The 14,494-nt window shown below is 36.8% G+C and overlaps 1 protein-coding gene across 1 annotated transcript in view; it reads left to right on the forward strand.

Moving 5' to 3' along the window:
• The window catches only part of CNTN5 (contactin 5), a 1,686,091-nt gene that overhangs the window by 695,397 nt on the left and 976,200 nt on the right, over positions 1-14,494 (forward strand). The gene's annotated exons all lie outside the window — the stretch shown is intronic.

Here is a 14,494-nt window from a genome sequence, read left to right on the forward strand (position 1 = left end):
TGTGGTTGTCTTCAAATACTTCAAAACAGGGCTCTTCCCACTGACATTTATCAGACCTTGGGGACCAAACCCTGCCAGCCACTGTGTGGTCTCCTTTGATACTTAGAACTGCCCAAAATACCTTATTCAATTCATTAGATGACTTCATTTCAGAAATCATGGTTTTTACTGACGTTTGAAAGCAAAGAAGCCCGGAACTGACTTTACAAAGAGATGAAATGGTTTATGCAAGAATAGCTCAAAAGGAATGCAAAAGGTTTTAGATCCCTAGAGGCTTCAGAAATGGCAGTGCATGAATAGTCTGTGTTTATACCTACCTGGATTAAAGCTTATAAACAAGTGAGAAACTTCAGCAAATTATCTCAAGTCACAGTGATTGATTATCTGAGATATAGTAATACTTTGTTAAGGCAAATCAATGAATGCTTATTTAGCACCTAACTCTATACAAGACATGCCATTTTATGTGTAAATCTGCATTTACTGTTTCTTCACAATGGATACCAGCATATTCAGCTTTGATGCATGCATTATTCCTGATCCAAGTGAACTTGATGTCATATGAATCCACAGTTGTGAAGTTCAGACCAACATGCAGAGAAAGACACTGCTGCTGCAATTGCTAAGATCACAAAACTGTTCTGATGTTTTGGTCACAGAGAGAAACACTTATACCATTTCCATAATTGGGTCTGATTAAACAAACAGGCTGTGCATTTGTAATTAAGCATGCACACTGAGAACACAAAGTACCCAATTACCTGTGTGCTCATTGTAAGCCTGTTAACATCCCAAATGTCTCCTGAGATCCATTGCCCTTTTAACTAAGAGTAAAGCCACCTGTCTCCCCTGAGCAGGCTAGTATGTCTGAAATAACTGATTGCTTGCTTTTGGGCTAAACACCTCTCCTGCTTGCTAGTTTATCTATTGATTGTGCTTTAGTTTATGACTGCTTTTCCCTGAGATTTCCCCCAAGGATTATAATCTATTGAACACTTATTCAGCATACCTGATGCCACTAACCCTTTGGGTTTCCTGAGTGGCTTTTGACATTGTGTTCATTTTAAGAAATTACCAGAATATGTGCACAAGGGATATGAAGGTTAACCCTAGTTAAACAGCCTGTCAATTCCTTTATTCATGTGCTGTCTTAAAATAAATGGCATCATATGTTAAAATAGTTTCTTTAAAATTATAAAAGTGAATTTTGATAAGTTGCAACAAATTTACCAATACAAAAGAATGTAGAGTAAAACTTAATTTCAAGACTTCCAGTCTGAACATGGCAGGAGAGACATAATAATTTCCCCTCTTTTTCTGCATATCATACATACAAAAGCATCACGGAAAATAGGAAAAGAAAAAAATAACATATTCATTGAAATCCAAAGGCATATATCATTTACTGACTGGCCTAGAAGCTATGACTCTCACAAATTCTATGTGAAATGTAATGCAACAGAAGCCTATTAAGGGGAAGTGAACACAGTGACAATAAAACTGTCCAGGAAACGCTAGTAAAAATAAACTTTCATGAAGGCATTATGCACACCCAGAATTGGAATATCCTGTAATTTGCATCAAACAAGATCTGCAGGATCTAATGGAAGTAGGCAGGGATCAAGTAGAACCTGCATAGGAAGAAAGTGCAAAAAAGACCCTCAGAAAGTGGCCGCATGATTCAGAGGAACAGATTGAAGAAAAGGCAACAAAACATGCACTCCTCAGAGGAAACACCAACAAATAACCAGTCAAGAATCCAACTAATTCTTTGATGAGCGGTATAGGAGAAATTACAAAGGCATTACTATGAAAGTTGAAAAAGAATCAATATAAAAATAGTAGAAGAAACCTTTGTTAGAATAAATGCCATGAAACAGAAATTCAAAACATTTTATCATGGCCTAGAAAAGGTAACAGCTTCCCTCCCAGCTCAGTCAGTAAAGAGTCTGCCTATAATGCAGGAGACCCAGGTTCAATCTCTGGGTCAGGAATATCCCCTAGAGAAGGAAATGACAACTCACTCCATTATTCTTGCCTGGAGAATCCCACTGACAGAAAAGCCTGGCGGGCTACAGTCCATGGGGTCACAAAGAGTCGGACACTGCTTAGCAACTAAACCACCACAGAGAAGGTAGCTAAATAATTGTTTCATTGAAGGCATACCAAAAAGATTGGAATTAAGGAACTCGTGGAAAAGATAGTTTTATTAAAATGAATTTGTAGCACTTCAGTTCAGTTCAGTCTCTCAGTCGTGTCCGACTCTTTGGGACCCCATGAATTGCAGCAGGCCAGGCCTCCCTGTCCATCACCAACTCCCGGAGCTTACCCAAACTCATGTGCATTGAGTCAGTGATGCCATCCAGCCATCTCATCCTCTGTTGTCCCCTTCTCCTCCTGCCCCCAATCCTTCCCAGCATCAGGGTCTTTTCCAATGAGTCAGGTCTTCACATGAGGTGGCCAAAGTATTTGGAGTTTCAGCAGTTAGTATAGAAGAAAAAGTCAAAACAGTAAAAAAAAAAAAAAAAAAGACATGGTAGAATGGACAATGTGGAAAATGTAATTACTATGGTGTATAGAAATAGAAAGGAAAATGAAAAGAAAAAAGTGAAATAGCATTACAAAATGCTATACATAGAAACAGTAAGCAAAAAATCCAAAATTATATAATTTCAGTTTTCTATAAAAACAAAAATAAAATATTTAAATTGTAAAATTATTAGGGGAGTATAGACATTTAATAAAGTCATTATGTTATTTTTCTGGATTTTGTATATTTGATATTTGTCAGTCTTTATAGTTTGCAATGCATTGTGGTATTTTTATCTGACCATATAGACATTTACTTTATACCTAATTATGTAGTCATAATTGTATATTCTTTTTTTAAAGAAGATTATGCAATTACAGAAGCTTCAGGTCCACCAACTCCTTGACCTTCCCTTTTGTAGTTTTACTCCATTCTCTTAAAAGAACATAAATACTAGAGACATTTTTCATTACTTCTAATCATCTTTTTGAAATCAGTCTGTAATGAAAACTGTAGATGAGTGAGAGTCTAATTTTCCAAGGTAAAATGACTTTGTCACGTTGGCTTGAAACCATAAAGGAAAGGTCACATTTTACAGGAATGATCATGCTTTTCTCTCGTTGATTCATGTAATAACAAATATTTATTGAAGACCTGCTGCATGGTACAGCTTTAAACTAGGCAAGAAAAACAGGAACAAAATAAGAAAGGAACCAGACTACTACGGCTCTGAACCTCATAGAATGCACACCCTAATAGGAGGATAGAATAAAAAGAATAGTTAATTATACAGGTCTGATAGTTCACCGCATTACACACCAATCCATATAAACTAGTTGATTATTACGTACCTGCTGGTAAAGTGGGTAACTAGCTGCTGTCCCAGGGGTACTATCTCTTCTTTCCCCCTTCACCACCCAGTGGCTACAGCATTAACACCAGGCACAGAATCAGGTCTCCAGTACCCAGCTTCCACATCTGTTTAGATTGGTCAGTGCAAATGCCACACAGCTGTGCCCCTACTCCCCCACCAACGCTACTTTCTTGGCTGGTTTTAGATCCAAGGAAGGCAAAGGAAAACAGACATCCCACTACCTGGCCTCCTGATTTGTTCCAAGGAGAGTGTCACCACAAGAGCTGGATGGTGCCTGTCAACCTAAAGCCAGCACTGCTCCACTCATATACTTACACCAACGCCAGTGCATGGGTTATTGGGGTAATTGCTCAAGTGTGGGACCTAGGAATTGGTATTTTGCCGGATGTTCATGGTAGTCAGCATAGACAACCACCAGACTGAAGGAATTCTTTTGTTTCTTTGTGGTTAACATTGTCCCCCCTCAGTGAAAACTTTATAAAAATAGATGCTGAAGTATCACTGTACATCAAGGTATTGCGGGCTCAAATTGTATCTCTGCACCCCTAGTTTGGTTAAGAAGCTTTTGTGGTGAGGATGCTAGAACACCAGTAGCCAAAAGACAGAGCTCATATAGCCCCAAGGTGTGCAGGCAGCCATTGCCAGCCAGCAAGCTCACCACTCCCTTCACTGCAGGGTAGCTATAGCTTCCTTAGAATATTAGCTTTTGAGGACCCCAGAGAGACCAAGAGAGCCGGCCATCTAGATTCATGGGAGCAGCTGAGGAAGGAGGCACTTCTGGCTCTGTGGACATTGAAAGGGTTCCCTAGGGTTTGACTGAGAGGAGATTAAAACTGGGGTTGATAAGTCCCTCTTTACATCATCTCTGTTAATTTATACCTTTTAGCACAGTGGGTTTATTAAAACCCATCAAGTGCTTGCCCTTTTGGCCAACAACAAAATAAATTTGTAAATAAAACTTGGAGCTTACTGCTACACTGTTCTACCTTACATATTTGACCTTAAGGATTAAGTTGAACTTAAGTAAATAAGATGTTCCAATAAATAGAGTTTATAACTTAGTCAGTGATAGTGATATAGGATATATTTTAAATATATGTTGTATGGTATTATAAGGGCTAAAAACAAATTAAATGTAATTGCTGGTAATTCAGCAGGAACTAAAAGGATTTAGTATCATGCAAACTATTAATGATATAAAGAGAAACAAATTTTCTGCTTATTGATATTGTCACTAATGACTATCATTTTAATGGAATTGTTCAAAAAACTTTATATGATTCCTTATGTTCAAGTCATGGCTTAGAAAGGAAATTAATTTAGCTCATAATAGCTAGTTTAAACAAAATATCACAAGGCATGTTTTCTAAAAATCAGCAAATAATATGGACATTATTATAATAATTTGATGAATGATTTGTATAATGCATGACACTTTGTAAATGGCAGTTTACCAATAAAATCACACATATACACATATATGTATATGAGTGTTCTTAGAGAATGAATGTATTTGATGTTTTATTTATAAGTTAATCAAGTATTATTTTATATTACTGTCCAAGTTGTTACATAATTGCAATATCACACTAATAAATGTATAGTGCTAGTTTGGGGTTACCATTCTACAGGATAAGAGTAAAGTTCTACAGGCATATGAAAAGTAATCTTCCCCATATTGGAATTGTCTATGAGGGCTTTCCTGAGTAGTGATAAGTCAACTACAAGATACGGAAACGTAGAAATATAAGCATTTCAGATTTAAACAAGGCATGCAAAAGGTAGTATACTGAAAGGAAACCAGTTGTGTTAAAGAAAAACAAAAAAAAAGTCTAGATTACCAGAGTGGAGTGAATAAAAGGAAGTGTGTTGAGGTTTGAGAAGTAGTGAGATGCCATACCATGTAGAATGCCATGGGCCACGATGGTGAACATGGTCTACATTGGTACCTACATTGTAGAGCATGGTCTACCAAAACTAATAAAGGGATTTTATGAATTTTGTGATGTGAATATATTTGAAGATATTACTCTATGTTGTGAACTGGAGGAAGACAAGTGGCGATGTTGGAAGACTAGATTGTAGGAACTTGCGGCAGTCCAGGCAAAAAAGGACAGTAGCCTCTTTTGGATAGAGTAAGCCATTAGGTAGCAATGGAATAAAGGACTAAACTAAGGGAAACTTTGTAGAATTGGTGAATGTGTTGGATGTGGAGGGTGAAAGAAAAGAGGATGGGGTAGGAAAACTCAACTTCAGCCTTAGTTTCTTTGAATGTGAGCTGATAATATGGAGTTACATGTTAATTCTATTCCTTCCTCTGGGGGTGCTATCAGTTCAGTTCAGTCGCTCAGTTGTTTCCGACTTTGCGACCCCATGGACTACTGCATGCCAGGCTTCCCTGTCCATCACCAACTCCCGGAGTTTACTCAACTCATGTCCATCGAGTCAGTGATGCCATCCAACCATCTCATCCTCTGTCGTCCCCTTCTCCTGCCTTCAATCTTTCCCAGCATAAGGGTCTTTTCCAATGAGTCAGCTCTTTGCATCAGGTGGCCAAAGTACTGGAGTTTCAGTTTCAACATCAGTCCTTCCAATGAATATTCAGGACTGATTTCCTTTAGGATGGACTGGTTGGATCTCCTTGCAGTCCAAGGGACTCTCAAGAGTCTTCTCCAACAGCACAGTTCAAAAGCATCAATTCAGTGCTCAGCTTTCTTTATAGTTGAACTCTCACATCCATACATGACCACTGGAAAAACCATAATCTTGACTAGACGGGCCATTGTTGGCAAAGTAATGTGGGTGCTATAGAAGAAAAAAAAATGAGACACTCAAAATATTGTTGCCAGAAACCACTTCAAATACTGTTAGAATAACCTGGGAAGCTCCTCTATCAGAGATTTGAATAAATTGGTCTCTTGATGAGAATGTTTTGGAAGTTTCCCAGAGGATTCAAATTTGTAGCTAGATTAAGAGCAACTGATCTAGAGAGAAGTGAGGTTGAACTGAACTAGGCATTTGTAATAGAAGTTGAATAGTCAGAAAATTATACATTTTTCAGGTGGCCATAAATATTATACCATCTTTGTAAAAATGTATTATTTCTCTTTCTTTCTCTGTCCCCTAGATTAGATTTAATCTCTCTAGATTATATTTGTTTTCCTTCAGAATATAAATCCTTCCAGATAGGATAGGCCCAAACACACTGAGAATAGCAAGCATTAGGATTGTTTTTAACTCACTAAAATTGTGCAGCTACTTAATTCCTCCCTTTTTTTTTTCTTTAGAGTATAAAAGAGAAAAAAAATATCAATTAGATGAAACCTAATTAGGCCAGTTTATCAGATCATAGTTTGTCAATTACTGAATCTTTAAAAAATAGTATTATCAGGCACATTCTAAGGTAAGTTATAGATTAAATGGAATATACAGGCCAGCAGAGAGTGAGTGAGTGTGTGTGTGTGTTTATACACAGACTTACATGAATGTATTCACACGCATACATGAGTACATATGTTTGTATGTATAAGAGAGACAGGGAGAGAGATTGACAGCATCTAGATGAATAATTTTATAGGTACAAATTTACTGGGATGACTCTTTAAAGCCTTTCTTTTAACCTCAGAAGCTAATTATTCTAAAGTGGCATTATCAGGTAGTGATTGCATTTATCAATTTACTTATATTTGGGGGGCATTATTTGAATAGATAAAGTAGACTATCAGTCTTTAAATCAACTCTTTATACTGTAATTGGTAACCAGTATGTTTAGTTTTAAATACCAGTGTTTCTTTCAGCAGATATATAGGAATTCTAAAATCTGTAACAACAAATATGCAAATATTAGTTATTTCAGAACAACTGAAAAGACAAAGCCCAGTCCTGAAGATGTTAAAATGCAGGTCATATTTTCTCCTCCCATGAATCTTAAAAATAAAAACAGATTGTATGAGTATCACATCATTTGAAAGTAGTGGCAGTTTTACCTCATCTGTTCCAATTTGGATGTCTTTTATTTCTTTTTCTTACATGATTGCTGTAGCTAGGACTTTCAATACCATGTGAAATAGAGGCAGTGAGAGTGGGAATCAATCCCTGGGTTGGGAAGATCTCCTGGAAAAGGAAATGCCAACCCACTCCAGTATCCTTGCCTGGAAAATCCCATGGACAGAGGAGCTTGGCTGGCTACAGTCCAATGGGTTGCAAAAGAGTTGGACACAAATTAATGACTAAACAACAACAGCATTTTCCCTCTATATCCATTTGATGATAGTTTTCATCGTGAGTGATGTTGAATTTTGTCAAATGCTATTCCTGTATATGAGATGATCATGTGATTTTTATTGCTTCCTTCTGTTAATGTGTTGCATCACGTTGATTGATTCACATATGCTGAACCATCCTGTGTCCCTGGAATAAATCCAAGTTGATGATGATGTATAATCTTTTTTATACATTGTTAGATTCAGTTTGCCAATATTTTGTTGAGAATTTTTGCATGTATATTCATCAAAGCTATTGGCCTTTTTTTTTTTTTTTTTCCTTTGGAGTGTCTTTCTCTGATTTTGGTATTAGGGTGATGACGGGCTTGTAGAATAAATTTTGGAGAGTTCCATACTCTTCAATTTTTTGGAATAGTTTGGTAGAATCACTATTTATGGTGCCCAAGATATTAAAGCAACCCAAGTGTCCATCAACAGACAAATGAATAGGGAAGACATGATATGTATATAATGGACTATAAGGCATAAAAAAAAATGAAATTCTGTCATTTGCAGTATCATGGATGGACCTAGAGAACATCATGCTTAGTAAAATAAGGTATACAAGTAAAGACATATATATCATTTATATGTGGACTCTAAAATATAATACAGGGACTTCGCTGGAAACCCAGTTGTTAAGACTTCACCTCCAATGCAGGGAGTGAGGGTTTGATCCCTAGTTGGTGGAATGTGAAGAAAGCTGAGCACCAAAGAATTGATGCTTTTGAACTGTGGTGCTGGAGAAGACTCTTGCGAGTCCCTTGGACTGCAAGGAGATCCAACCAGTCCATTCTGAAGGAGATCAGTCCTGGGTGTTCTTTGGAAGGACTGATGCTAAAGCTGAAACTCCAGTACTTTGGCCACCTCATGTGAAGAGTTGACTCATTGAAAAAGACTCTGATGCTGGGAGGGACTGGGGGCAGGAGGAGAAGGGGACGACAGAGGATGAGATGGCTGGATGGCATCACCGACTCGATGCACATGAGTCTGGGTGAAATCTGGGAGTTGGTGATGAACAGGGAGGCCTGGCATGCTGCAGTCCATGGAGTCTCAAGGAGTCAGACACGACTGAGTGACTGAACTGAACTGGTGGCCAAAAAAACAAACTATTAAAAGAAAATAGAAGCAATATTGTAACAAATTCAATAATTTTTTTTTTACTTTATAATAATTTTATTTTTTTAATTTTATTTTATTTTTAAACTTTACATAATTGTATTAGTTTTGCGGGCTAAATCAATAATAATAATACAGACAAATGTATATAACAAAACAGAAACAGAGTTACAAATATAGAAAAATAAAAAAAGTAGTGGTTATCAGAGGAAGGAGGGAAGGGAAGGGGCAGGTTAGGGGTATGGAATTAAGAGATGCAAACTACTATGTACTAAAGAGATAAACAGCAAGATATATTGTATAGTACAGGGAATTATAGCCAGTATCTTATAATAACATTTAATAGAGTATAATCTGTAAACATATCAAAAACTATGCTGTTCATCTGAAATTAATACAGTGTTGTAAATCAACTATTCTTCAATTTAAATAGACAGACTAGTAAATAAGCAAACTCAATAAGATATTAAATTTATAGATATAGCATGTAGGATGAAAAACTTTGCAGATAAACCATACTGCCTGTGCTTTCTATTCTAAGGATATGAACTAGAAGAATGCAGTAAACACAATTTCCCTCATAATTTAGGGGAACTGCTCTCCCTCCTACATGGAGGAGGAAATGATGAACTATGTGTTCTAATAGCTACTGTGTTGTAAGTACTGTGATTTTTTTTTCATGCATGATATTGTTAATACTTATAGAAACTCTTTAGAAAAATTATTGTTATAAATTAAGTTTTACAGATGGGAGAAAAAAGACTTAAATAAGCACTGCCCAGTAGAAATATAAAATAAGTCACAAAAGCAAGACATATATGTAATTTAAATTTTTCTAGTAGTCACATTTTTAAAGTAAAAAACAAATGAAATCATTTAAATAAAACATACCAAAATATATAAAAAAAATATAGTGGCATCCAATATCTGAAGTTCAAAATATAATTATTTCAACATGTAATAAATGTGCTGCAATGTTTTACATTTCTTTTTCATACAGTCATTGGAATCCAGTGTTTATTTTACACTTACAGAATATCTCAATATGTTCTGACCACATTTCAAGTGCTCAGTAGACATACTGGCTAGTGCTAGCCTTGCTCAGAGATTTTAAATACTTTGTCCAAGGTTTAGTTACTAGAAAAGAATAGAGTTGAAATTCAAATCTGGGCATTCTCACCCCACAGCATAAACTCTTAACTACTATCCTGTGCTACTTAGGAAAGTATCATCCTTGATTCATAAATTTAACTTGAGATGTTCTTATCAGTACAGGATTTTCAAAAGCATTCACAGAATTATATGTATCCTTACTCACATAAGAAAAGAAATAGTCTTAAAGGGGTGCAGTAAAAGTCCTGAAGGATTTACAGTTAGTAATACTTCAGGTATTGAACTTATATCTCTCTGGTTCAAATGTCATATTTCAACCAGATCACAACCATAAAGAACTAGATTCACTGAGAAGGAATTCAAAGAAAAATCTGGCTCCTAATGATATAATAGAAAATAGTCACAAACAAAGCAGGATATTTATATGATCAATCACCCCACTCTTTATATATATATATATATATATATATAAAATTGTCTATGCCTTTTCATTCTCTTTAAACATAAAATATAATCATGGCCATCACTACTACCAGCACAATTAAAAATTCAATTAATAACTTACTGCCAGAAGGGTTCATGTTGTCCTAGGTTTTTCTGCTGACAAGCAGGTGTATAAGAGGTGTACAACCAAGCATGCCGAGTGATCAGGCTATACACGTGTGTTAGGAATACACTACCCCATGCACATGATGTAGCAGTAATGAGACTTCTGGGAAATAACAGGTAGCCTCAGGCAACAAGGAGGTGGGAGAATACCTTCAATGCTATGTCGTTAATGACCTAGAAGATTTCATGTTATGGTGTCTTGGGTTTTAAATTAAATGTCAAATACAATTTGCCACTGGAATGTGAAGTGTGGAACTGTCCTTATGAGACTCTGAGAACTCTGTTGTAATTGGTGACTGCCTAACACTAAGTAAAAATAGTTAGAAATCATTATTTGATGAATTATCATACCAGTCTGCAGAAATGTGTGGATTTTTAGTTTGAATCTTAGTAAATTCTTGGGTTAGTATTTAAAACATGCAGTGTTCAGTGTAGTATTAAATACAGTGGAACTGGTAAACTCTCCCCTCTGGGATCATGCCACCATTTATGTCCTGATCTCACATTTGGCCTGTAACATCAGAAAATGTGTGAAAGAAACTGAAGCAGCACATATTCCACATGTAGTAGGCTTCATTTTTCCTGCTGACAAGGGTCTATGTTAATAATAAGACTAATAATAGGACTTCCAATCCACTTTAATGTATTAGCATTATTTCTTTCTGAACTATCTGTATATTAGTGCTAATTATGAGGTATGTTTAACTCTAAAAATGTAGGCTTAAACACGAAGATATAATTTTTACTGCTAGTTTTAATTAGAAACCTAAAGAAACACGTACAATTAAATATGCCCATAAAAATAATAGATACATTCCCATAATACTAGTCAATTTGTTGCACCATTAATATCTTTCCGTGTGGCAGTTTTAAAAATGCATTGGAGTAATTCAAGGGGAAAGTGGCTATGAACAAAATCATCACCATTTAAACCACCATAACTGTTTTAGAATAGTGGGTGCCACTCTCAAGTCTGCACCAATAGCTATTTGCCTTGCAGTCATGCTGTAAAGTTAACTGTTTGCCTGTCTCATTTGTATCCCTTTCCCCTAAGAACAATTTATCTTGTTCTAGAAGTATACAGCTTCAGAATAAAATTCAGAAAGTTGTAGTTGTGAAAGTAATTCATAAGGGAAATACTAATGTGTCTAAATTTTCCTTATGCCAAGTGAGTGACTTGTTTTACTTTCAGAAATATACTCTTTGACAAGTCTCCTCCTGGAGGAGGTAAACCCAGGTTAATCCCAATGACTCCTTTTGGGATGTCTTGTGGGCCATGGGAAAGGGCACATATACTAGGGCACAGGTGCCAGGCAGCAGACTTCACTGACAGTATATAAGGATGAGATGTATAGCCTGACATCATTCTCTTTCCCTTGAACCTCAACCTGGAATCACTCTCCTCTCTTCCCTTTAATCCCAACATTCTGAATATAATAAAGACAAGCTCTCAAATATGCTTAACTTGCAAAGCATTTTCACATACATACTTTTATTGAATCATGTTAACCTTATGTTCAGGTATTATAATTCCATTTTAGAGATGACAAAGTCTCATGACTGTTCCATATCACAGTACCAACAACAAAAGAAGATTAGGATACATGCTAGATTTATTCATAGATGACTCAAACTTCTAGTCTAAATGATCATGAATTTTAAATTGGTAAGTTTGAAATTAAATTTTATCACAGTGTTATAGTTCATTGCAAAGTGAAACAATCTTATGTTGCCAGTTAAAATGTAAATGTTACTATGATACTCTTTATGATATAATTTTCTGTTAAACATCATTTGGTAAAATTAAAAGGACAATATTCCAAGATTTCAAATTTATATTAAATAGAAACATTGCATTTGAAATCTAGACCAAGTGTTTTTATTTTCTCCCTTGTGGCTCAAATGACAGTTGTATCCAATTGTTTTGTTTTGTTTTGTTTTGAGCTGTTAGTCTAAATATTCTCTAAATATTGTTTACACCTAAAACTTAAGTTGAAAAAGCTAGATTAGGATCAATTAATCCTTATTAAATGCTTATTATATTACTGTCTTGGAGAAGGCAATGGCACCCCACTCCAGTACTCTTGCCTGGAAAATCCCATGGACGGAGGAGCCTGGTAGGCTGCAGATCATGGGGTCGCGAAGAGTTGGACACGACTGAGCGACTTCACTTTCACTTTTCCTTTTCATGCATTGGAGAAGGAAATGGCAACCCACTCCAGTGTTCTTGCCTGGAGAATCCCAGGGACAGGGGAGCCTGGTGGGCCACCGTCTATGGGGTCGCACAGAGTCGGACACGACTGAAGCGACGCAGCAGCAGCAGCAGTAGCAGCAGCATATTACTGTCTTCTTTCATTATTTCATCTATATATTTTAAATATGTATGCAATATCTTTACCAGTTACTATCATCCATTTACAGAAGTTAAATTCTAGAGTGATTAAAGTTTTGAACAATGTCACACAACTAACTAGATATCTAGCTGAGATTTAAACTCATGTATGTTGTCTGAAAATTTCATTTTTTCCCATAATATTACAAATATCTCTCATGCTATAACCAGTTAAGGGAAAGTATTAAAAGTTGCTAAAAATTTTATAGGAAATGTGCTCAACATAAAATGGTTTTTTTCCCACCATATATTTCTATCATTTTTGTCACAAATCGCCTCAGCATTCAAATCATTGTGTGTGTTCAGTCCCTTAGTCATGTCCAGCTCTTCTCAGCCCCATGGACTAAGCCTGCCAGACTCCTCTGTCCATGGCATTCTCCAGGCAAAAATACTGGTGTGAGTTGGCATTTCCTACTTTAGGGAATCTTCCTGACCCAGGGATTGAAACCCTGTCCACTGTGTCTCCTATACTGGCAGGCAGTATATTCTTTACCTCTAGTACCACCTGGGAAGCCCCTCTAACACTGCTGCTGCTGCTAAGTCATTTCAGTTGTGTCGGACTCTGTGCGACCCCATAGTCGGCAGCCCACCAGGCTCCCCCGTCCCTGGGATTCTCCAGGCAAGAACACTGGAGTGGGTTGCCATTTCCCTCTCCAATGCATGAAAGTGAAAAGTGAAAGTGAAGGTTCTCAGTCGTGTCCGACCCTCAGCGACCCCATGGACTAAAGCCTTCCAGGCAGCTCCGTCCATGAGATTTTTCCAGGCAAGAGTACTGGAGTGGGTTGCCATTGCCTTCTCCGCCTCTAATCACTAAATAGGCTTATAGATTTATTACTGTTGATGTGTGACCCACACGAGTTTGAGCTGTGTGAGTTCACTTATATGTGGATTATTTTCTTATTATCAATAAAACTACAGTACTACATAATCTGGAACTGGTTGAATCTGCAGACACAGAACCACGGATATAGATAGCAGACTGTGGGACTTGAGTATTCACAGATTTTGATATCTATGCAGGTTCTGAGTACTGAGGGATGGCTCTAGTTAGACTCCAAGATTCCCATTTTCATAATATATCTTAAATCTTAGATGCTCTTTCTTTTGTGAAAGTGTTGAAGTGATAATACAGAGTGTATTCAAAGCTGGAGAATTGCCTTGGTTATAGATTCTTCATTCTCACAATTTATCTGGAAAAAGTACGCCTGTGTGTGCCACAAGTACTCTTCTCAGCATGCTTTGTCCTTGACTAAGCTAGCCTGCTTTGCTGGATATTAGGAGAAACAAGTTACATGGACATCTGTGGAGTAAGAAACTTCTGTATTTGGCGAATAAAGGAATAAGAATAGTACAGAGAAATATCCTAGAACTAATGATGATTAAATAACATTGATTGCCAAGGTGGCTGAGCAGTAAAGAATCTGCCTGCCAATGCAGGAGACACAGGTTCAATATGGGTCAGGAAGATTTCCCTTGAGAAGGAAATGGCAACCTGCTCCAGTATTCTTACCTGGGAAATTCCATGGACAGAGGAGCCTGGCAGGCACCAGTCCATGGAGTTGCAAAAGATTTGAACACTACTTAGTGACTAAACA

Source organism: Bubalus bubalis, chromosome 16 (assembly GCF_019923935.1).
Source record: "Bubalus bubalis isolate 160015118507 breed Murrah chromosome 16, NDDB_SH_1, whole genome shotgun sequence".
NCBI lineage: Eukaryota > Metazoa > Chordata > Mammalia > Artiodactyla > Bovidae > Bubalus > Bubalus bubalis.